Consider the following 26,775-nt stretch of genomic DNA (forward strand, 5'->3'; position numbering starts at 1 on the left):
CATGCGCTACCTAGTTATCTCCTGAAAGACACGTAAAACATTTGAATCAGTATAAACTGAGTGAGTTCACAAGTTTTAGTAACTTGATAAATCGTATTGCATCATAATCTTGATAAAAATCATTCTGAAACATAATTCTGATAGCATCATTAGAACACATGCTTAGTAAAACATAGTTCTGACAACATATTCTGATAAAATCGTTCCGCGGGTTACGCGCGAACATTTCTTGGAACTGTGCTCGTCTGTGTAAGTGGCGCTGCCACTACGAGCGAAATAAGTAATACCGTCCCGCGGGTTACGCGCGGACACTTCTGAAAAACCGTGCTCGGCTGTGTAAGTGGCGCTGCCACTACGAGCGAATAATACCGTCCCGCGGGTTACGCGCGGACGTTGTGCCGGAAAACAAGGCGCTCGTCTGCGTAAGAGGAGCGACCTCTACGAGCGGGCTCAATCCCATAGTACTGCCCCCGTGACATGCTAGGCACTCGTCTGTGTAAGAGGTGCGACCCCTACGAGTGGGTGGATCAAACCAGCAGTCCCTACCCTTAGAGTTCCAATGGTAAAGTGATCACTTACTCGAATTCTGGCGCACATACATCGTAAACCATAGATAACCGTTTGCATTGCTCATCATGAAACATAATTTAAACACAATCGTTTGCATAACTTGTAAGTATACCATGATAAATCGTAATTTAAGTACGTGTCCCTCGCCCCGAAAACAGTTTAAAAACAGTGAAAATAGTGAAAATAGGGGCTGTGAGACTCACCTGTGGTTCTTGTTAAGGGATTAATCGAGATTCGGGTTTTCTTGGTGTTGGCCTCGGAATTGAAGGTCTAGAATACGATTAGATAACAAGAAGTATATATATTAAGATCAAGAAATAGGAGAATATAAGGGTTGAAAAGTAGTTCTCAAGGTTATAATCTCGGCTTACCTAGTAACAGGAACGGAAGTGAAAATCAAACGGATGCTTGGGAGATGATTAGTGCAATTTGCAACTTTAAGAGAGAAGTTTGAAGTGTGTTTGGGTGATAGTTTGGGTTACATATTTATAGGCAAGATTTAGGGAACACAATCCCTTGCTTTAGGGGATTGTAATCTTTTCATATCTAGGTGTAATGATGATAAAGTATGGAAATTATTATTATTTATTTAAAAGTGGAGGTGATTGGTCCTAGGGAGTGGATAAAAGATTCTGATTTGATTTGGACAGGACATGCAGGTCTGTGGTTGGTGAGAGTAGGGTGGCTGACAGTTGACTTTTCATGTTACAGTATGCATTTTTCAGGTACTTTTGTCAGTTGTACAGTTAAAAAGTAGAAATCTCTGAAACACGCAACTGTTTCCTTTTGGGCGGGAATAATCTCCTTACATCTGGAGAATAGACTAAGTGTTCTGCGCGTATAACTTTGTGCGCATAGCTTTCTGCGTGAAGGACATTTCTTTGCTGCGGGTAGGTGCGTAACCTTCTCGCAGTTAGGGACATTGAGTTTCATTTGTAGATTCTCCAGGTGGTCTTGGTATTTCAACATAGTGATCAGTCATGTTGAAGTCAATTCCATCTTGGAGCTTCAGACAAACTAACTCTCAATGTTCCCGCCATGCGGGGAGGTTAGTTCCCCTTCCGCACGCGCATAAACGATTTGGGATGCACCCGCCTTAGCATCATGCGGGGCGGTCAACCCATTAGACAATATAAAGTTATGGAAACATAAAACCAATAAACTCGCGCATGGCGCATATAACATATGCCCACGCTGGTTCTTAACATGGTGCGCTCGCGCAGGGTGCACATAACAAATACCCGCGCTGATTCTAACATAGCGCGCTCAGCGCAGGGCGCATATAACAAATGCCCGCGCTGATTCTAACATAGCGCGCTCGCGCAGGGCGCACATAACATGCCCGTGCTGACTAACATAGCGCGCTCGCGCAGGGCGCACATAACATGCCCGCGCTGACTAACATAGCGCGCTCGCGCAGGGCGCACATAACATGCCCGCGCTGACTAACATGGCGCGCTTTAAAATTCACAATCACCTAATTATTAGGTTGATTACTTAGTTTATAGGATTGGGAAATTACCGGGTGTCACACTACCATCAGTGTTGTCACACCCCGACCAAAGGCGGCGGAACATGCCGGGGTGCAACGATTGCTCATAAGCGCATGACACTATTTAAAGCGACAATATTTAACAAACTCATTTCATTTCACAACATCGAAAATGTCACATAACCAAATATTCATAAATCAAATACAACAAAATATAACAAAATATAGCAAATCAAATATTGTTCATTTTTGTTAATATCCTAACGGTATTTGTGATGTTTTCTTCACCGAACTCCATAATCAACCTAGATGCAAACCTGTAACATTTCATAAAATAAAGTTTATCAACACAAAGGTTGGTGAGCAATTCATAAGTTTGAACAATAGATATATAGTATGAAAAGCCACAAAACTAGTATACAAAACCATAAATAATAGCTATAAACTTGGATTAATAGCTATTGCTAACAAGTTAGCGACACCCAACTATAAGGGGTTGTCAAATAGTTTAGGATTTTATAGTTATCGTTAATTGCATTACGTTAACGACACCTTGCCATGAGGGGTTGCCAAATGGTCTAGGATTTATAATTCCACCATCCAAAAGCGATAAACACATAGTCAAATAAGCATAGAACACCAAATCGAGCAATTATTCAAGTAAGGTATACAACAACATTTGTGGTTTAAGACCCCAAGTATAAAACATTTAGTTTAGATAAGTTGAAATGTCACCCCCAAAATAAAAGATAGAAAACGAGGTATGAAGTTACTCACGTTCAAGTAATAAACTTGAAAGATTGATTATTTGGAGATTTGCCGGAACGACGAGTTTAACGTATGAAGCCTAAATAAAAGAAAGTCTTGGATTTAGAAAGGTTGTCTTGAAGATCTTTAAATAAAATAATTGTTGCAAAAACTAATCAATTAAAGTTTAAGGTTAAAAATGTAACTATTTAAGAATTTATAATAATAACCCTTTTAAAAAATGTAAGTTTGCTCAAAACCGGGTTAAAGTATCTAACCTTAATATTTACTTAACCAATGTTAAGTAATAAGGTGAGGAAAATGCTAAAATGCAAGTTCCATTAGGCTAAAGATACTAAAACGGGTTTTTAACGAGTGTTCGGGTTGTCGGTTCGGGTCTTGAAAAATGGTCGAACCCAAAGTCAACTTTCCAAAATATTAATTGTTATGAGATAACTCATTAAAACATACTAACACTTAACCAAGTACGTAGATCTATTGTTTAGAACTAACAACGCAGGTTAAGCGAGTGTTCGGTTTTGTCGGTCCAAACTATGTTATGAGATCAAGTTGGATCCAACTATTCCAAGTACTTAAGAAAAATAATTAAAATCAGTTTGTAAACTATTTTTTTTAAAGAAATATACAAGTCTTGATAACTAAAAACACACTTGTGTGTCTTAAGAGAGTAAAAGTCGGTATAGTTCGGTCTCCATCTCACAAATAGTTCATAGATGGTTTCTACATGCCCAAATATCATAGAACTTGTATATTGGTTTATAAATGAAGAAAACTTAAATTTTACAACAAAAAAAGTTAACTACAAGTCTTTTAAGCAAAAGTTTCGGTTTAGTTCGGTTTCCATCTCCCAACGAGTTCATAGATGGATTCCATATGCTTAATATCAAAGAACTTGTAAAAATGATTTTTGAAACTCAAATCTAGCAATAAACATGTTTAAACAACTATTTTAACAAAACTAGTAAACAAAAGTTCGGTTTCCGGTTTGGACTAGTTTCGGTTAAACCGAGGTTAGTCTTATACAAACCCACACCATGGAACTTGTAAATAAGATGAACAAACTAAAGGGTTAGAAGTTAGTCATAAGTGATATGTATAATAAGTTATGTGTGTGTAAATATATATCAAGAACACGAAGTCCTCCATGAAGCCTTGTCTTATGACATTCGAAACTTAACCAACCAAAGTCGGTGAAGTAACAAATAAAGGAAACAAGGGGTGTGTATTATATATATGTTGTACCACCATATTCAAGAGTTAGTAATGTTAGATGAACAAGTTAGAATGAAAGACTATAGTTAGTTTGACTTGAGAAGTCAAAACTTTAAAAAAATACATAAGAAATAACAACCTTGAATCTATGGAGTTTGAGAGGGTTTTTTGGAGATGTAGCAAGAGTAAAATGAAGAAGATGGGTGTGTATATATAGGGAAGGAGTGAAGGGTTGGGTATAAAGATTCTTTTATGGTTTGCATAAAAATGGGTATGTTTAAATGGTCAAACAATGCATAATATAAAAATAACAATATTTTATATATTTTATATATTTTAAATGACAAGATCCAATATTTTATATATTTGAAATGTTCGGGTTACAAACGGGTCGGGTTTACATAACAAAAGTGACCCGAAATTGACGAATGTCACAAGTGTAACACTTTACAGTGAGCTCCTCTTCCACTCCCCCAAACACCAAGAACATGTCTTTGGTCCTATTCAAGTACCTTAGAATGTTCTGCACAGCAGTCCAATGGGCAATGCCAGGACTCTGTTGAAAACGGCTGGTCATGCTCAAGGCATACGACACGTCAGGTCTAGTACACAACATAGCATACATGATAGAGCCAACCGCAGAAGCATATGGAATTGCTTGCATACGTTTAGATTCAATGTCCGTTGCCGGGGATTGCGATTTGCTCAACACGGTTCCTTTAGTCATTGGAACAGCTCCTTTCTTGGAGTTTTCCATTGAGAAGCGTGCCATCACTTTGTCTATGTAAGTACTTTGACTAAGCCTTAGAATCCGCTTAGATCTATCTCTATAGATCTTTATTCCCAGAATATATGCGGCTTCTCCAAGATCTTTCATTGCAAAACAAGATTCCAACAATTGCTTAACTTCCTTAAGCATAGGAATGTTGTTTCCAATGATTAGTATATCATCCACATACAAGATGAGGAATGATATAGTGCTCCCACTAGCCTTTCTGTAAACACAAGGTTCATCTTCATTTTTGACAAAACCAAACTCTTTGATTTTCTCGTCAAAGTGAAGATTCCAGCTTCGAGATGCCTGCTTAAGCCCATAAATGGACTTGTTCAATTTGCAAACCCTATTAGGATATTTTGGATCGACAAAACCTTCTGGATGAACCATATAGACATCTTCAGAAAGATGTCCATTAAGGAAAGCGGTTTTGACATCCATTTGTCATATTTCATAATCATAGTATGCAGCAATGGCAAGCAATATCCTAATTGACTTGGTCATAGCAACGGGCGAAAAGGTTTCATCATAGTCAACACCTTGAGTTTGAGTGAAACCTTTCGCGACTAGCCGTGCCTTGTAGGTTGCACATTTCCATGCATGTCGGTTTTCTTCTTGAAAATCCATTTGCTCCCTACTGCCCGACTATCGGGGGGTAACTCAACCAAGTTCCAAACTTGGTTATCATGCATGGATTGCATCTCTGCGTTCATGGCATCTTGCCATTTCTTGGATTCCAGATCCAAGATAGCAGATTTGTAGTTAGTAGGCTCGTCCCCAGACTCGGCTACTAATAAGACTTCGGGACCATCTAGATGACATAAGTATCTAGAATTTGGTACGGGAGTCCTACTACTTCTGCGAACGCTTGTGTTCACGTCTGATGTGTCAGCAACAATAACTTGTTGATCAGACTCTCCAACCTCCTCAACGGTTCTTTGTGATTCTTGAATCTCTTCAAGATTGACAATATTACTTCCAGTTCCTTGACTAAGAAATTCTTCTTCAAGGAAGTAGCCTTTCCTCCTGACAGAAATCGTATTTGTATCAGGATGAAAGAAGTAATAACCGCTTTTTTAATAGTATTCAACGGTGGTTCGGAACGAAAACGGATAAACTATTTGAACCCGTTTTAGTAATAATTTCGTTTCGATAGTTATTAATCAATATTAATAAACAAACACATAAACGAACTATAAAACGCAGCGGAATATAAACGATTTAAACGAACCATAAACGGAAACCCGAACCCGGATCCGATTACAACAATACGAGCACGATTAAACATAAATAATAATCAACCATAGATGAGTATTCGATATACCTCGGTTATCGAAACCGGGAAGACACCGAAGGATAACGAAAGAGGCTAGGATGACACAATCAAAGAACCAATCCAAAATCCGGCGACGGAGGCGGCGGCGGATTCCGGCAGCTTATGAAGACGGCGGTAGTAGGCGATGCGGCTCAGATCCAACAGCTACGGTGATGGTGGACGGCAAAGAACCAAGACGGCAGCTAGCAGCAGCTTCAGTTTACCAGAAAGTCGGGTTCACCGGAAAACCGGATTTTGCCGGAGTTGCAGGTTTGCCGGAAAAACGAGACGTGGGTTTTTGACAGCACCGGGGCTCGAAGGAGCTGCGGTGGTGTTTGTGGTGGTTGAAGAAGGACCGGTGGTGGCTGTATGATGTTTGTGGCGGCCGGAAATGCCTCGCCGGAAAACCGGTTGGCCGGAAAACGGCGCCGGATGAATAGTAGCAGCTAGGATTTGTTTGTTATATGGTTATCCTTAAATAATATTATCTTTATACTATATATAGAAGGTTAATAGAGTTTAATCAAGTTAAACCAATTGGGCTTGAGCCCAATTAACCAAACAAAGCCTTTAACCACCATCCGGTCCACCTAATAGATTGTGTCGGGCCCAATTAACGTTTAAATGGGTTTATGCTTTCGTTAACTCCGGTGTAACTCATACCGGGTCGTATTCGGGTCGGTCCGCGTTGACTTGACCCGAACCTACCATAAATTCCAACAGTATGAACTTTCAGAGGGGATAATTAGACGTAATTGATTTGAGTCTGTGAGGTTTCAATCTTTCTAAAACTATATGAAAGTAACAGGAGATATATGTGTCAAAATTCCAAAAGAACTATATTCCGAAAGAACTTTCTTAAAGAATGAGTGGGATTTCTTTTTATAAAGTTGTTGACTTAAAGAATTTTATAAAGTTATTGACTTGAAGAAGAGTAGAAGTTGTTAAATGTCATGGTACTAAACCATTGAAAACTTCAAAGTATTTTTCTTCATCTTTCTATGTGTTACACATCCATACTTGTTTCAGAGAAAATTACTCCTTGTGTCCATAAAATACGCGCAACTCGAGGGTCATGTATCAGCCCTCCATCGCACATGAGACACTTGTCACAAAAAAAGGTAGGAACAATGACAAAAATGTCCATTTTACTTGTCAAAATCAACAAAATAACTACTTTTTATGAAATATTTCCAAAGGGTGCACGTTAAATCTTGTCGACCAGCTAAGTTTTAATCATTAACTCGATGAGATTCTATATCTCTCACATGACAAGTGAAACAATTAGGCGTAATCGATTGTGGTTGTGAGATTCTAACATTTCAGGATCTATATACAACTTAGAATTCTTTGAAGCTGAAATGCATGCCAAGGAGGAACTTGATTAATTAGAAAACTAATTGGGCATTATTGGATTTAGTTGGTTGAACCGTCACGAGAGCGGATTCACGATGAATAGAAGTACTGTATTCAAGTCCCAGATCGATAATTAAACACGAACTAAGCGACCAACTCTCATTTGGTTTGATAATTGATAAACCGAACCGTAACTCAGTTGCCTCTAATCTCTTGACAATCCGTAACTTTGTTGACCCTATTTATAATGTTAACCCAACTTAGCTAACAAGAAACCTAATAACCCTAACATGGTCATTAAGCAACCCATTACTAACCTCTTTTAATTCTTAGATTGGACCATACTCTCACGTCAAACAACAATTGAGCCAACACTCTATTACATGACGATTGATGAGTTTGATATAGTTTACTTTAACTAAGTTGAGTTTGGCATGATTGGGCCTTTCTAGAACTATATATACAAGTATTAAGTGATACATGTTTTAAACATTCAAAAATGTTGGAACATTTTTTTATGATTTATAGTTCAAAAGCATTAAAAAGCGTGGGTGGGTTTATTTTTATAAGGTTATTGACTTGAAGAAAGTTTAAGTAGTTGAATGGCATAGCCTCATAGGTCCCTTTACTTTACCCTTGAGGATTCCAAGTATTTTCCATGTTATAGTAAAATAATCACAAAAATAGACATTTTTAAAGGTTTTATGTATAGTCACTTAGTCATGTCACTAAAAAATCACACGCATAACCATGAGATACACAACTCCGAAGTCGTGTATAAAGTATAAACTCACATAGGGCATACGTGAATGCATTGTTGCCACGCCAAACTCAATAAAGTTTTACTTCTCTCTCATGTGATGAATCGAAGACAACTTAGTGTAACTAATTAAGGTTGTTCGGATTCAAGCTTTCAAGAACTATATACAAGTATTAGCAGGATCGTCTCCAAGATTACGAGTATAAATAATGGACCTTATATAATTTTTTTGGCCCAATTAAACATAAACAAATAAACTAGACCATTTTTTTTAGCTATTATGGTTAAATTTCACTTGCTATTAAGTCCTTTTTTGCAGTTTTTTTCCCTCAATTAAACATAAACTAACTAAACTAGGCCAACTTTTCACTTATTTTGGCCTAATTTCACTTATTAATTTGTGCCCCCACCATAATCATGTCCTAAACGGTCGCTGAGCCTGTAATTAAGTATGGGTAAGCTCGTAGTATTAGGTCCTGAATTTGGGAAGATGTTTCAAGATCTGAATTTCGAAAGCATTTCATTGTAATTTTCTAAAGCATAAGTGAGGTTTCCTTTTATAAAGTAATTGACTTAAGAAGAGTGTTGTTAAACATCATAACTATATTAAATATATTTATTTTATCCCGTGTTCACATTTCTTTATGACTTCTAGTGAAATTCATCATTTTTATAATTTAAGTTGTGGTACACGGGAGCGGGAAAAGGTGGATGAGGTGGCACCTTTTCCCGACGGTGACTACCAGCCCGTCACTTCGGGATAGAGAAGGGAGAGTGGGAATGTGACTTTACTTCGACGCAGTAGCCAATGATTTGTGAGAGAGAGTGCGAGGAAGAATAGGGGAGGCGTGGCTAGATTCCGACACGTTTAAGCTTCCCGTTCGGATAAAATACTATAGTTAAATCCAAATGCTAAATTTGTTTTTGTAAACTCAATCCAGTTTAGACTCATTTAAACTCATTTTTAATTAAACTCATTTGGCTATTTACCTAAGTATAAACTGTAGCCATCACCATTAGTCAAATTAAATTATTATTACTAATGACAACGATATATGAGAAAGTATAGAGTACAAAAAGTCGATCAAGAGATTTGCTTCCAATAATGCTAGAAGAGTTTAATGATTCGTTTAAGTATTTAAGTTAGATCATTTTGCTACAATACTTAAATTTTGTATATTGTAATCACAATTATTTAATTAAATATATTAGTTATTGAGTTTATGTTTTAGGGTACAATATTTACTTTCCCGTGGTCTCGGAATTTAAGTGATTCTCTGGACTACACTAACAAACCCCTAAGATTATTGTGCATATTGTTTATCAACATCCCTATCATTACTCATGCATCACCACCATCAGCCATCCTTTTGCTAGAAAAAACGAGTTGAAGGGGAAGTTCAATGGGTGATTTAGGTCGATTCAGTCGATTTCTTCTTTGGAGGAAGCTCTATGGTGAATATGCTTAAAGCGGGGGAGACTGACGACATTTCAAAGGTAGGAGCAAGTCGAAGCTACACCATTCCTCAAACCTAAAAAAAAAATTATTTAATGCATGTTTTGTGAGACTCGAACCTAAGCCATCTAGTAATAATTAAAACCTGATGCTATTAGACGAAGATGTATTAATAAAAGATATTTTTCTCCACCCATGCTTCAATTATATCAATTAAATGCTTGTTTTGGAATATGATACAAGGGCAATATGATAACAAATAAGAGTAGGTGTGAGGTTGAAAGAACGTGGTGCCCAACCATATAATCCGGCTAGTTCATATTGAGGTTATCCTTGTCTCTTGTAAATATCTATTTGTTTCTATAGTAGCTAAAGAAACCAGATCGAAGATCATATCTCTTCTGTAACTTAACTTTTCATGTTCCTTAACAATAAACTTTTAAAAGAGCAGATTGATAACATTAAATAACCGTAACATTGATGTTTATAACATAGTTATAGTTACTAATTGAGTGTGAAACGAATTTTCAAATAAACGTCTTTAAAAAAATAGAGTAAAGATGTGCATAGCTATTATTATTATTATTATTATTATTATTATTATTATTATTATTATTATTATTATTATTATTATTATTATTATTATTATTATTATTATTATTATTATTAAAAACAACTTCTTACTATGGTTATCTGAATATCAATAATAGCTTGTCATGTTTCTACAAAAATAATCTTTCTAATTAAACTATAACACTAAATAACCATAAGTAGATGTTAAAACCGATCTACCAAGATAACGTTTTAAGAAAAATTTCTTTCATTATCCGGAACTCAAACCCGGAATCTTTTGGTGTTTAAGTTAGCTTTTCTTATTTATTTAACCTATTTTTTCAATTATATTTACTCATTGCTCTAAATTTTTTAGTTTTTTTTCGTAATTTTCTTCTCTTGTAAATTTTTAATTATTACCTAATATTTTATATTTAGGAATCTAATTTTAACTTGATATAACTATTAAATAAACTTTCACATAAAAATCATTTAAAAGTATTTTTTTAGTTAAATAATAATAAACAATGAACCGGCACAATCCTTTTGGCCGACTTGATTTTTTGGGTTTTCTTTTTCATTCGCCATAGCACGTGCACCGACACCGACCAAATTGTTCTTTGCCAGAAAATACGAGTTTAATCTCACTATAAAATTACTTGCTTGTATCATATATATATTTTATTATTACTTATATAAACTTACCAAGTATCATTTCATTGTTATGACTCTTTTTAGTAACTAATCAGTATTTATACTGTATCCATGTTTGATAAAATGTAGAATGACCTAAGACGAGTATACCGACACATGACAAAACATTTGTTTAGATTCAAATTCAAAGTAGTCGGCCAGATTCGTTAATGACATTCAATTGAGGTTGTAGGGTACTATTGGAATATAAATCATAATTTATTTCGTTGTGTGCCCACAATAGGATATTCCGAATATTTATTATTTCCATTTTAAAAAGAAAATTAAAAGAACCACTTGATTAATTTGTATATTATTTTTAATATGATAGATAACACGCTGATATAACTATCTAACTCCGTTACTTTTTATATCTATCGTTAAATCTAATAAGCACTATGTACACATGTTTATTGGTGGTTATGTATTGAATGTGTATCCATATACGTACCTATGCATTCTTTTATAAATTAGTAGTTTCTAAATCCCATGATGAAATGAGGGGTCTTTAAAACATTTGCATAAATAAGGCTGATGCACTCAGGGTGGATGTGCACCCTCGGGTACCCCTGATCGAGTAGGACAACCTTAGCATTGACACCGCCACCACCCTATCGGGTAACTTGTGCGGGTTCCAATCACAGGTCCACATGTTTCATTCACCTGAGAAATATTACAGGGCTTATGTGTGTTTGTTAAAGAATGACTTGATACATTGGTAGTGACTATTCATCATTGTCGGTTACGAGGGTTTTGACGGGTTCCAAAAGATTGATATGATGTGTACACATTTGATTTGATGTTGGACGGGTTCCCGTGAGATACATCCATGGTACCCCTATGCTACATCTCTTCAATACATTATTTATTTTTTTTCCTTTTCATTTTTTATTTGGCATTTAATGTAGTTTTTATGCAATAACATGTAGTATCTAAAATTCTTTAAAAATCCAAATACAGTGTATTATTTTTTTACCTCGTATGAGTTTAAAGCAACTAGTTTATTTTTATTTATTTTTTTATTTTTTATATTTGTTTATTGATAGCTATCATTTAAAAAAGCCATAGCATTATTTAAATGCTAAAACAAATGGGTTGCTAAAAAAACTATGTGTATACCTTTTATTAGATATGCGAGTTTGTTTAAAGAAAAACACAGTGTTTATAGTACGTTTTAGTGATGAATCAAATATGACAAAAACATACCTAAATGAATTATCTTACTATTCTAATAAATAACTACTCCTATATCCCACTTGTCACACTCTCATTGTTTTTAACCCATTTTCTAAAATATGGATCCTACATGGGTTATACCCACCCACTTAATTGTTATTCAAACCAGATATCTAATCAAACCCTGATCCAAGATTTCTCCCACTCCATTAACTAGGGATGGCAAAAATCCCCGAATCCGACGGGGAAACCCGAAAACCGGCTTATTTCGGGTCGGGTCGGGTTTTGTTTTTTCGGTTTCGGGTCGGGTTTCGGAGATTGTTTCGGGGATTGTTTCGGGTTCGGGTTCGGGTTCGGGTTTGGGTACCCCCGCCCCGACCCGCCCCGATATAATATATATAAATATAAATAAAAATAATATATATATACATATATTAAAAACCTAAACCTAACAATCTCAAATCTAAACCTAACAATCGTGAATCGCCGTCCACTGTCTCAGTACCTAAACCACCAATCCACCGTGCACCACCAATCCACCACCAATCCACCGCCAATCCACCACCAGTGCACCAGTGCACCACCAATCGGCAGTCCGCAGCACCAGTGCACCACCAATCGGCAGTCCGCAGCACCAGTGCACCACTCAATCTGCAGCACCAGTGCACCACCAATCGGCAGTCCGCAGCACCATCAATCTGCAGCACCAGTGCGCCACCGCCATTCCGCCCCCGATTCACTCAATCGCCGTCTGCACCACCATCACCATCCACTCAATCGCCCCGTCTGCACCACCGGACCACCCTCCTCCTCCTCGTTCTCATCCTACCACTCTACCAGGCTACCACCTGTAATGTAAGATCCCTAATTCTCTTATCGGTTTCGGGTTTTCGGGTTTTCGGGTTCGGGGACGGGGCGGGTCGGGGGGGTACAAAAAACCAAACGGGGAATCCCCGAATTAAACCCGACGGGTAATGGGGCGGGTACGGGGATGGTTTTTGGTTTCGGGTTCGGGTTCGGGTTAAGCAAAACCCGCCCCAAACCCGCCCCGTTGCCATTCCTACCATTAACCCCTATGGTACTCTCCATGGCTTCCACCACCACCTATCGTCCTCTCCATGACGTCCACCACCACCCCCGGTGCCGTGAACAAAATAGCCCCTATCCACGGCCACCACCACCACTATCGCCCCTCCCCACTTTCTGTTTTTCTATACCTCGTGCCCTAATCCACAAGCAAACAAATATCTTCTCTTTTGGTACGATTTTCGTTCAATTTATTATTTTAGATTTATTTATCAATTTCAATTGATTTATACGATTTCAATTTCAATTGATTAATACACAGACCATTTACCCTTTTTGGTTATTTACATACATGTGTCAGTGTTTTGTTGTAGGAAGAAATTGAACAGTTGCAGACCTCGAACAACTCATCAATGGCTGCTAGGTAAATAACTTAATTGTACTGAGTTGACTCACTTATTTTTGGAACCGTTTATTTTTGTTAATTAGGTTGATCTACACCGTTAGAATTGTTAGTTTACAAAATTGAATATTATTATTATCATAAATCCGACTTCTTATTGCTTGCTTCAATTATTTGTTCCTGCTTTTGGTTGTCACTTCTGTCCCGTATAAACCCAAAGAGAATAAACCATTGGATACCTTATAATATTAATTTCAAACCGTTTATTTTTGTTAATTAGGTTGATCTACACCGTTAGATTTGTTAGTTTACGAAATTGAATATCATCCGTTGGTGTGTCAAGTTTGTTAAGATCTTGCCGTTACTTTCCGTTGTTAATCTCCGGATTCATGACGTGCTAATTCCCAAACAGCGTATTCTAGGGCAATTACTAAAATGCCCTCAGCTTAAGAAGTCGAAAAAATAATATTGTAGTTTGGATTTTAATTCCAGCATTTTTGTTTTTACAAGTTATATCATATTATTTTTTACAAATTCGTGCAGAACAAGGAAATTGAAAAGTTGAATGAAAATGCCGTTCAAGATGCAGAGGAGGTTGTCTCCATGTTGAAATGTACGCATCCATCCTCTATATTTATATGTATATATAGTAAGATTATAATTATAATATTATTTTTTTTTGCAAGGTAATTATAATATTTTATTAATATATAAATCTATTTTCATGTTCTATTAATGTAAAATCATTTTAATTTTCGATTAGCTTTAGGTCAGACACTCAGACTTACAATTCCATTTACTTACTTTATGATTTAAAGTTTTTACATTTTAAATATTTTAGATTATTCTATTATGATTTTATTTAAGGAATCTATTTATGATTTTATTTATTATTCTTTTCAAATATAATATTTATTTAAATGTTGGTATACATTTTAAATTTTTTTAATTATTTTAACTAAATTCCATAAATCAAGGATTAATATATGGACTTACTAAAATGGTTCCACCTGAATTTGGAAAGCTTTAATTACATATTATTCACTAATTTAATCACAATATACTTATACTAATTTAGACCTAAGAAAAAATTTACACTTGCTCAAATATTTATATCAAGTTGACCAGGTCATATTAATAATAATACTATATTAAAAATTGTGTAATTATAAATCAATAAATTAATTAACTTTGACTTTTATATGGAATATATCAATATCTATAAATAATTTTATAGATTATAACAACTTACTAATTACTAATAATGAATATAAAATTTCAAATAATATTAATACTAATACGATTTTTAAAAATGTGTTATTATAAATAACAAATATAAACAAAAAAGTATAATGACACTTTGCTTCTTCCCCACGTGTAAGGGTACTTTTGTTATTATATAACAAACAGAAATAACTCCATGGAACACTTCAAAGTTCAAACATATGACATATCCCTTAACAGAACAAAGAAAGTTTGCTTTTTGATAGATTGATACAGGGATATTTTTGTCTTTCCAAAAATTTTTGTCATCAGACATGTTTTACGCCAAAATTTGGTATTATGAACAAACCAGGATATATATTTTGGTGGTATGTAAAGTAGTTGCAATATGTGGATGACCATAATGAAAATGGTAAAATAAATGGGGACCTCAACATGAGTTATCCCTAACTTTTTACATTCTAAAACAAAATGCATTTTGCAACAACAATGTTTGACCCTTTGTTGTTGTTTAAGAACACTTTGAGAAGTAATAACGTAGATTAAATTTCACAGTACAATTTAATTTAATTATGGAAGATATCAATAACCTTAATTAAGTTGAACTTAAAAATGGAAGATATCAATAATTCGTTTTCAAATTATTACTAATATCCCATATTTTTAGACTTCTTCAAATAACCCTGATTTTTAGGGGAATAGTTTTTAATTTTTAAAAATATATTTCCTTATTTACTGTTTTTAAATCTATATATATAATACAACCTTCTATCATAATTTATCTCACACACACACAGAAATCAACTTCAGAACCACTATGGCAAACAATATGTTAGCATGTTTTTTTAAATATTCCTCTCATTTGCATTCCTTATCTATTAGTTTCATAGATTTCAAACTGTGATTGAATAGGGATTTTAAATTTATAGACAACGCTTGATTGATCGTTTTTGCATCTACATTGTGTTTGCACAATATATAGTTTTTGTTTGTGTGACAATCGTCAATTTCCGTCAATTCAAACTTAAGATCATTGAATCTATAACGCACACCTCATTACATTTAAACTAGGGTTTAAATGACGCTTAACACTTACTACATGTGTAGTCTTTCGGGAATTGCACCGAAACGCAAACGAGTTGACGCAAACAATTGGTGAATAAACGAAAAACGTCAAAACAATAATTATGTGATAATTATGTGTTAGACTTATGTGTTATGTGATAACATTCTTATAAACATTAACTTAATGTGCTAGAACTAGTTAATTAAGCTAGAAAAGTAACATTTGGAAGTTAAGGGACCAAAGTGTATTATATTATTATTATTATTAATATTAACCTAAACCCTAACCTCCTTCTCTCCCTCCCCAAAACCGACGACAGCTACCCCCCCCCCTCTCTTCACGATCGGCTCACACACACACACACATATTGCTTGGTTTTTGATCTTGGGTTTCACAATTGAAGCATCCTACACCCGATTCTAGTCATCTTCTACCTTCCCCCTTGCTTATTTTTTGTGCTTTGGAAGGTATAATTATAAACCCTAGAATCTGGAAATTATATACATGATGTTCATATGTCTTGTTTTGATTGAAAGATGTATTGATTGTTGAATTGATAGCTAGTATTGGTGTTATTGCATGTTAATCGTTTGTTTCTTGATTTTAAGTTCAAGTAAAACCCTAATCATGGATGTAATGTGTATTTGATGTGCATGGATAATGATTATGCTGTCTACAAGGTCATATGAACGGATTAGGGTCCATAGATAGTTAATAGGTTGAGTTTTGTTGCAAACAGTTTCTTGACAGATTGTGTTGTTGATGTTCAATTGACTGTAACGGGGTGTAAATGTGAAAATTGGTTGAGATTATTAATACTACAGTAAACTAGGTTGAGTCTAGTTTCTAAATAATATAAATTTGCAATTTTTGGACGTGTGAAAGTTAACCTTTATGATTTTACAAAAACGTTGTGCAAAGCTGAGTTGTTAGACCTGCTGTTAGGTTGTTTTGTAAATGTTATATCTCATGAACTACGAGACCAATTGGGAATTTCAAATAACATTCTGTTGCGCATGAATTTGACTGTTATGAGTTTGCTGTAATGTTTTGATCATTGTGAGAAACATATGTGGAATAAAAATAAAATAAAATATGTCCTGGAAACCTAATACATGTATGCTTTTGTGATGATTTTTGATGAATTAATTGAGATGCTATGATCGGTGGTATAGTATAATCTTTCAAGTAGAATTTCTGTCTCGGTGAAACTAGCTGCTGAATTTTGTGAAAATGCATGAAACATGATAATTGCTAGTTAATTGTTATGTTTTGACCAAATTGCCCCTGCGGGGAATACTTGATAAATATATTTGTGGTGTTTTGACCAAATTGCCCCTGTGGGGAATAGTTGATAGTGATGTACATTATTAATACATGACACGTAAATAATTGTTCACACATGTATCATATCACAAATGTACTTGTTAAGTCACACACGATTCACAAACGAAACACGAAACGTGATATTTGCATAGGTACTACGTGCCGGGTCTAGAGACTCGTTAATAGTTCCGACACTTAGAAAATCTCTTTGTTGTTTTAGAACGCTAGAGAGATTTTTCTGTGACGTGCATCACTTGGTGATTTATTTTGGGAATTCTTCGCAAACAGTGAGTTTCACTTACCCCTCTAAACTATTTTCAAACGCTTTTCACTTGGGGAGATAACATACTCCGAAAACGCATTTAAGATTTTGTTAATATAAATTATATATCACTTGTAAAGACTAAGTGGCAAACGCAATAACTAAAGTCCTTCATTCACATCGAACCGTTTAGTATTGGATAATAGCGAGTCATTGTTGAGTAGTACTACTGGGTTTGACAAACCCCACCCAACGCTAAACTCGACTGGAGGTCGAGTGGGTGTAATCTTGGCTAAACACATACCATGGTCGGGATAGACCTGGTGGCAAGGCAAATGATAAACAGTCAGCTTCGGTGTCGAACACTTAGTAATACTTGTTTTATAGGCTAGCTACCTATAGATATATAATTGACATAACACTATCTGGTAACGCAAAACGCTGAACGCAAAACGCTAAACGCAAAACGCTGAACGCAAACGCTAAACGCTTTATTTTATATAAACTTGTGAACTCACCAACCTCGTGTTGACACTTTTAGTATGTTATTCTCAGGTAGCCGAGGCGGGCGCGCGGTATAGGATCATGCATGGTTTTTGAACATTCTGATATGCAAACATGTTTTTAACTATTATTACTTGGGTTTTAAGTCGTCCTGCGTGACGCAACTTTTGTCTTTTGGTTTTTAAGCTTCTGCACTTATTTTCATTTAAACGTTTTTATGGTTTGATTATAACTAATGATTCCGATCCTGTTAGTTCACACCCTCGGATGGTAAAACTCCGTTAGTGGATTTTGAGGGTGTGACAGATTGGTATCAGAGCCATTGGTTATAGCGAACTAGAAATTGCATGCATACTAGACTATAACCGCGACGACCCATTAGTTATAATGATACGCACTGCATAGATTTGTGTAGTCTTTGTTATCTTATCTCTTTACCTCTTTTCACTCATACGCGCGCATACACGGCTTACCTGTAGGGATGTCGACGCCATCATCATCATCATCATCCGATCAGATGACTCATGCGCATGGGAAGGAACCGCAGTTACCTACCTCATCGCCACCCCGAGTAGTCCCGGAACTCGAAGCTCCTGCACCGAAGAGGTACCGCTTATCCGGAGGCATGTACGAAAACGAAGTTAGTTGGGATTGGTACCCTAATATGATTAGGCGTATGGTCTATCGCGAACAAGTTCCCCCGCTACCTCACCCGAACCATCCTGCTTACCCCAACACCCTACCACCCATAACCGAACCTGTAGAGCGTGTGCTTGCAGCTGTTGTTTCTTGCTTAGAGCGTGTGTTGGTTACATGCGCTATACGAGAGCGAACGTTTCCGGACTGTTAAAAAGATGGAACCGAGACTAAGGAGGAAATTTTCCGCATGACAGCGGCCATGAAGGAAATGCAAGAGGCTAGTGATCAACAGTTGAAGATTATGAAAGATGCAAGCCGAGATGATAGACTTGCAAGAGCAACTCCAAGTAGCAAGGACTCGAACCGAGATAGCTTTAGAGCGTTGCGATGTCTTACAAATGCAAGTTGCTCAGAACGCAGCCGAACCTGAGGCAGAGCCTGAAGAGGAACCGGAGGAAATTTCCCGCCTATGGCGTGTTGCATATGAAAGAAAAATTCATGTTTAACATTTTATGCTGTGATTCTAGGAAATGGCAGGAAGAAACGCTGGACGCGGACGTGGTAACATCAACCTGACTGCAGCAGAACTCCAAACTCTGCTGAATGACCACGCGGCGGCCGCTCTAGCCGCATATGTCCAGAACCAAGCTGGAGGTCCAATAGGAACGTGTACCTTCAAGAATTACCTTGACTACAAGCCCAGTTCGTTTAAGGGCACCGAGGGAGCTATAGGCTTCCTGCGTTGGGCTGAGAAGGCCGAATCGGCGTTTGAAATGTGTAATTGTCCCCCTGCCAGTAGAGTCAAATTTGCTGCTAGAACACTTGAATATTCTGCTCTCACTTGGTGGAATTCGAATGTACAGATTCTTGGATTGGAACTGGCTAACGCGATGAACTGGGAGGAGTTCAAGAACATGATTCGAGAAGAGTACTGTCCGAGAGAGGAGATTGCAAAGTTGGAGTCAGAGTTTTGGTCATTGAAGATGGTGGGTTCAGAAATCGAAGCCTACACTACCCGTTCTCACGAGTTAGCTGTGATGTGTCCACGGATGGTAGACCCGCCGAGTAAGAGGATTGAAATGTATATTGATGGGTTAGCACCGCAAATTCAGGGCATGGTGACGTCTTCCAGACCAGCCACGATTCAACAAGCGATTCGGTTAGCTCACAAACTAACGGATCAAGCAGTGACCCAAGGTGCGCTACCACCTAGGGGTTCAACCACTAAAGCCCGTGACAACCCGAACACTGACAACAACAGCAACAACAACCCGAGCAGCGGAAAGAGAAAGTTTGACAATACCAGATCCTCATCCTCGAACCCCCCACAGCAGCAACACTACCGAAAGCCCGAATTCACCCGGAGCTTCAACAATCAGGGTCACAACAACAATAACAACGGTAGCGGGCAGGGTTCGAGCGGCTATGCTGGGAAATATCCGAAGTGCAACAGGTGCAACTATCATCATGCTGGGCCGTGTGACCGTGTCAAGTGTCAGAGATGCAGAAAGATGGGTCACCTGGCAAAGGAATGTAGAGGAGACCTTGCGGCAAATGGTGCTCCTAAACCACCTATGACGACTAAGGGATGTTTTGAGTGTGGTTAAGAGGGCCATTTTAAGAAAGACTGCCCTAAGCTGAAACAGAACGACAACAATGGAGGTAATGGATGTGGCAGTGGTGGTGGAAACAATGGTAAAGGAAGAGCTTTTGTTATTGGGTCGGGTCAAGCCCGCAATGATCCGTACATGGTGACTGGTAAGTTCCCTGTGAACGATTGTTTTGCTTCTGTATTGTTTGACACTGGAGCTGATAGGAGTTTTGTGTCGAAAGCCTTTAGTCAACTCTTAGACCTAACTCCAACCCCGTTAGATGCTAAGTTTCCTGTTGAATTAGCTGACGGTAAGACTATAGTAACGACTCATGTACTTGCGGGATGTAAGTTAAAACTGTCAGGTCATGTTTTTGATATCGACCTTATTCCTTTTACGCTTAGTAGTTTCGATGTCGTGGTCGGCATGGACTGGTTATCCGAGAACCGAGCGGAGATTATATGTCACGACAAGATAGTCCACATTACTACCCCTTCCGGCGAGATCATTTCGATCCAAGGTGAGAAAAGCGGCATGACCACCAGCGTCATTACCCTCATGAAGGCGCAGAAGTATCTACGAAAGGGTCATCCGGCAATTCTGGCGCATATTGTTGAGAAACCCGCGGATGAGAAGCGAATTGAAGATATACCGATTGTGCGAGATTTTCCGGAAGTTTTCCCGGAGGATTTGCCTGGACTCCCTCCTATTCGTCAAGTCGAATTCCAAATCGAGTTGACACCCGGTGCAGCACCCATAGCACGAGCCCCGTATCGGCTCGCACCGGCGGAGCTTCAGGAACTGTCCACTCAGTTGTAAGATTTGTTGGATAAGGGTTTTATCCGACCTAACTCATCGCCATGGGGAGCCCCTGTCTTATTTGTCAGAAAGGACGGGACTTTCCGCATGTGCATCGACTACCGGGAGTTGAACAAGGTGACGGTCAAGAACCGTTATCCTTTACCCCGAATTGATGATCTGTTTGACCAGCTCAAAGGATCGAGTTACTACTCGAAGATCGATCTGCGGTCTGGTTACCATCAATTAAGAGTGCGCGAGGAAGATATTCCAAAGACGGCTTTCAGAACATGGTATGGTCACTACGAGTTTTCGGTTATGCCTTTTGGCCTAACCAACGCACCAGCCGTATTTATGGATCTCATGAATCGAGTATGCAAGGCGTACCTCGACAAGTTTGTGATTGTTTTCATTGGTGATATTCTCGTCTACTCCAAGGACGGAGCTGACCATGAAGAACACTTAAGGGTAATTCTGGAATTATTGAAGAAGGAGCAACTGTACGCTAAGCTCTCGAAATGCGAATTTTGGCTTCGCGATGTTCACTTTTTAGGACATGTGATCAACGAGAACGGTATCCATGTCGATCCCGGTAAGGTAGAGGCCATCAAAAACTGGGAAGCACCTAAGAATCCGACTGAGGTGTGGCAATTCCTAGGATTGGCCGGCTACTACCGGCGTTTCATCGAAAGATTTTCAAAAAGATTGCCCAACCCCTCACCGCTTTGACTCACAAGGGTACTAAGTACAATTGGGGAGACGCGCAAGAATCCGCTTTTCAACTATTGAAAACCAAACTCTGCAGCGCCCCTATTCTGGCCCTCCCCGAGGGAACAGAGAATTTTGAGGTACATTGTGACGCATCGATACAAGGTCTCGGTTGTGTGCTGATGCAACTCGAGAAGGTTATAGCCTATGTCTCTCGACAACTACGGGTTCACGAGAAGAACTACACGACCCATGATTTGGAACTCGGAGCTGTGGTGTTTGCCCTTAAGATATGGAGGCATTACTTGCACGGTACCAAGTTTACCATTTACACCGACCACAAGAGTCTCCAACATATCTAAGATCAGAAGGAGCTGAACATGCGACAGCGTCGTTGGGTCGAGCTGCTTAAGGATTATGATTGTGCCATCAAGTACCACCCTGGCAAGGCCAATGTAGTGGCCGACGCTCTCAGTAGAAAAGAAACAGATAAACCCAGGCGAGTGCGAGCATTGCAACTCACCCGATCAAATTCGCGAGGCGCAACTCGAAGCTTTGAAAGATGATGATCTTCCATCATAACTCATGCGGGGCATGAACAAGCAACTTGAAACCAAATCGGACGGGGTCCGATATTTTGAGAACCGGATTTGGGTTCCACGATACGGAGAGTTGAGAACTCTAGTGATGGACGAAGCTCACAAGTCCCGATATTCTATCCACCCTGGCTCAGATAAAATGTACCATGACTTAAAGGCACTTTACTGGTGGCCGAACATGAAAGCCGACATTGCCACCTACGTGAGCAAATGCTTGACTTGTGCCAGAGTCAAAATAGAATACCAGAAACCATCTGGCCTGCTACAGCAACCGGAACTTCCAATGTGGAAATGGGAACACATTTCAATGGATTTTATCACAGGATTACCTAAAACACCGACGGGATGCGATACCATCTGGGTGATCGTTGACCGGTTGACTAAGTCGGCACACTTTTTAGCGATTAAGGAATCAGACAAAATGGAAAGACTGACTCGCGTCTACATGAAAGAAGTGGTGTCTAGACACGGAGTGCCTGTCTCAATCATTTCTGATCGAGATTCTCGTTTCACTTCGCACTTTTGGAAGTCACTGCAAAGCGCAATAGGCACCCGTCTTGATATGAGCACAGCATACCATCCTCAGACGGATGGGCAAAGTGAACGAACTATTCAGACCTTAGAGGACATGTTGCGTGCATGTGTGTTGGATTTCGGAAAAAGTTGGGAACCTCACTTACCTTTGGTAGAGTTTTCGTATAATAACAGCTACCACGCAAGTATTAAAGCAGCGCCGTTTAAAGCGTTGTACGGACGGAAGTGTCGATCACCTCTCTGCTGGGCAGAGGTGGGTGACAGCCAAATCACTGGTCCAGAACTGGTACTCGAAACCTCGGAAAAGATTGTTCAAATCCGAAACCGCATGGCAGCAGCACGAGATCGTCAAAAGAGTTACGCCGATAAGCGCCGAAAGCCTCTCGAATTTCAAGTGAACGATCAAGTGTTACTCAAAGTCTCACATTGGAAAGGTGTGGTTCGCTTTGGGAAGCGAAACAAACTCAACCCACGATACGTTGGTCCTTACCGGATAACTGAACACATTGGTCCGGTGGCGTACCGACTGGACCTACCAACGGAACTCAGTGGCGTACACAATGTATTCCACGTATCCAATTTGAAGAAATGCCTATCTGATGAAACCCAAGTAGTCCCTTTGGACGAACTGCAAGTTGATGAACAGCTACGCTTCATTGAAGAACCAGTTGAAGTTTTGGATTGGGAAACCAAAACACTCAAGCACAACAAAATTCCAATCGTTAAGGTCCGTTGGAACTCAAGACGTGGACCGGAGTTCACGTGGGAACGCGAGGATCAAATGATGAAAAAGTATCCTCACCTTTTTGAAGGGCTGACCAAACACAGAAAACCGCGAAACCCGACAAACCGTCAGAAATCACCGGAGGTATGAATTAAATTTCGGGACGAAATTTCTTTCTACTCGGGGATGATATGACAAACTGAAAATTTTTTTCATACTTTTTCAGACACTCATCACGACTTGACTCAAATTTTCGGGACGAAAATTCTTTAACATGGGAATGATGTGACAATCGTCAATTTCAGGTTAACTCCGTTAACTCAACTCCGTCAATTCAAACTTAAGATAATTGAATCTATAACGCACACCTCATTACATTTAAACTAGGGTTTAAATGACGCTTTACACTTACTACATGTGTAGTCTTTCGGGAATTGCACCGAAACGCAAACGAGTTGACGCAAACAATTGGTGAATAAACGAAAAACGTCAAAACAATAATTATGTGATAATTATGTGTTAGACTTATGTGTTATGTGATAACATTCTTATAAACATTAACTTAATGTGCTAGAACTAGTTAATTAAGCTAGAAAAGTAACATTTGGAATTTAAGGGACCAAAGTGTATTATATTATTATTATTATTATTAATATTAACCTAAACCCTAACCTCCTTCTCTCCCTCCCCAAAACCGACGGCAGCTACCCCCCCCCCCCTCTCTTCACGATCGGCTCACACACACACACACATATTGCTTGGTTTTTGATCTTGGGTTTCACAATTGAAGCATCCTACACCCGATTCTAGTCATCTTCTACCTTCCCCCTTGCTTATTTTTTGTGCTTTGGAAGGTATAATTATAAACCCTAGAATCTGGAAATTATATACATGATGTTCATATGTCTTGTTTTGATTGAAAGATGTATTGATTGTTGAATTGATAGCTAGTATTGGTGTTATTGCATGTTAATCGTTTGTTTCTTGATTTTGAGTTCAAGTAAAACCCTAATCATGGATGTAATGTGTATTTGATGTGCATGGATAATGATTATGGTGTCTATAAGGTCATATGAACGGATTATGGTCCATAGATAGTTAATAGGTTGAGTTTTGTTGCAAACAGTTTCTGGACAGATTGTGTTGTTGATGTTCAATTGACTGTAACGGGGTGTAAATGTGAAAATTGGTTGAGATTATTGATACTACAGTAAACTAGGTTGAGTCTAGTTTCTAAAGAATATAAATTTGCAATTTTTGGACGTGTAAAAGTTAACCTTTATGATTTTACAAAAACGTTGTGCAAAGCTGAGTTGTTAGACCTGCTGTTAGGTTGTTTTGTAAATGTTATATCTCATGAACTACGAGACCAATTGGGTTGGTTCCACTTCTGAAAGTTGACTTGTTGAGTTAGGAACCTAACCCAAGTGGTCTTGCATTTGTTGAATTTTTAGTTTAACGGGAATTTCAAATAACATTCTGTTGCGCATGAATTTGACTGTTATGAGTTTGCTGTAATGTTTTGATCATTGTGAGAAACATATGTGGAATAAAAATAAAATAAAATATGTTCTGGAAACCTAATACATGTATGCTTTTGTGATGATTTTTGATGAATTAATTGAGATGCTATGATTGGTGGTATAGTATAATCTTTCAAGTAGAATTTCTGTCTCGGTGAAACTAGCTGCTGAATTTTGTGAAAATGCATTAAACATGATAATTGCTAGTTAATTGTTATGTTTTGACCAAATTGCCCCTGCGGGGAATACTTGATAAATAATTGTGGTGTTTTGACCAAATTGCCCCTGTGGGGAATAGTTGATAGTGATGTACATTATTAATACATGACACGTAAATAATTGTTCACACATGTATCGTATCACAAATGTACTTGTTAAGTCACACACGATTCACAAACGAAACACGAAACGTGATATTTGCATAGGTACTACGTGCTGGGTCTAGAGACTCGTTAATAGTTCCGACACTTAGAAAATCTCTTTGTTGTTTTAGAACGCTAGAGAGAGTTTTCTGTGACGCGCATCACTTGGTGATTTATTTTGGGAATTTTTCGCAAATAGTGAGTTTCACTTACCCCTCTAAACTATTTTCAAACGCTTTTCACTTGGGGAGATAACATACTCCGAAAACGCATTTAAGATTTTGTTAATATATATTATATATCACTTGTAAAGACTAAGTGGCAAACGCAATAACTAAAGTCCTTCATTCACATCGAACCGTTTAGTATTGGATAATAGCGAGTCATTATTGAGTAGTACTACTGGGTTTGACAAACCCCACCCAACGCTAAACTCGACTGGAGGTCGAGTGGGTGTAATCTTGGCTAAACACATACCATGGTCGGGATAGACCTGGTGGCAAGGCAAATGATAAACAGTCAGCTTCGGTGTCGAACACTTAGTAATACTTGTTTTATAGGCTAGCTACCTATAGATATATAATTGACATAACACTATCTGGTAACGCAAAACGCTGAACGCAAAACGCTAAACGCAAAACGCTGAACGCAAACGCTAAACGCTTTATTTTATATAAACTTGTGAACTCACCAACCTCGTGTTGACACTTTTAGTATGTTATTCTCAGGTAGCCGAGGCGGGCGCGCGGTATAGGATCATGCATGGTTTTTGAACATTTTGATATGCAAACATGTTTTTAACTATTATTACTTGGGTTTTAAGTCGTCCTGCGTGACGCAACTTTTGTCTTTTGGTTTTTACGCTTCCGCACTTATTTTCATTTAAACGTTTTTATGGTTTGATTATAACTAATGATTCCGATCCTGTTAGTTCACACCCTCGGACGGTAAAACTCCGTTAGTGGATTTTGAGGGTGTGACAGTTTGGATTATGTGTGGTGGTTTAACTAAAGTGAAAAACTTACCGCCATGTCACTGCTACATAATGTAGGCATGTAGGATCTCACCAACTTTTTCATCAAAAACGCGTAATAGTTTAGCTAACAACAAAATTATTTTATCTTAATTATTATTTTTCTTAAAAAAGGTGAGTTTGTTGAAATTGATTGTGGCCCCACCGTCAATGCAGTGGCGCCTAAAGGGGCTCAAGCCTCCTTAACGCCCAATTTAACTTGGTTGTAAACATGCTGGTGAGGTGGCAAGGGCGCCACCCAACAACACTATGTCTTGTGATGGTTGGTTTGTCATTTGTGGCCGAAGGCTAAAAATGACTCATATTTAGTTACCTATATTGATGCCA

The sequence above is a fragment of the Bidens hawaiensis genome, unplaced genomic scaffold, assembly GCF_021521415.1.
Source record: "Bidens hawaiensis isolate Kalapana, Puna unplaced genomic scaffold, B.hawaiensis_p1.1 tig00016188_1, whole genome shotgun sequence".
Taxonomy (NCBI): domain Eukaryota; kingdom Viridiplantae; phylum Streptophyta; class Magnoliopsida; order Asterales; family Asteraceae; genus Bidens; species Bidens hawaiensis.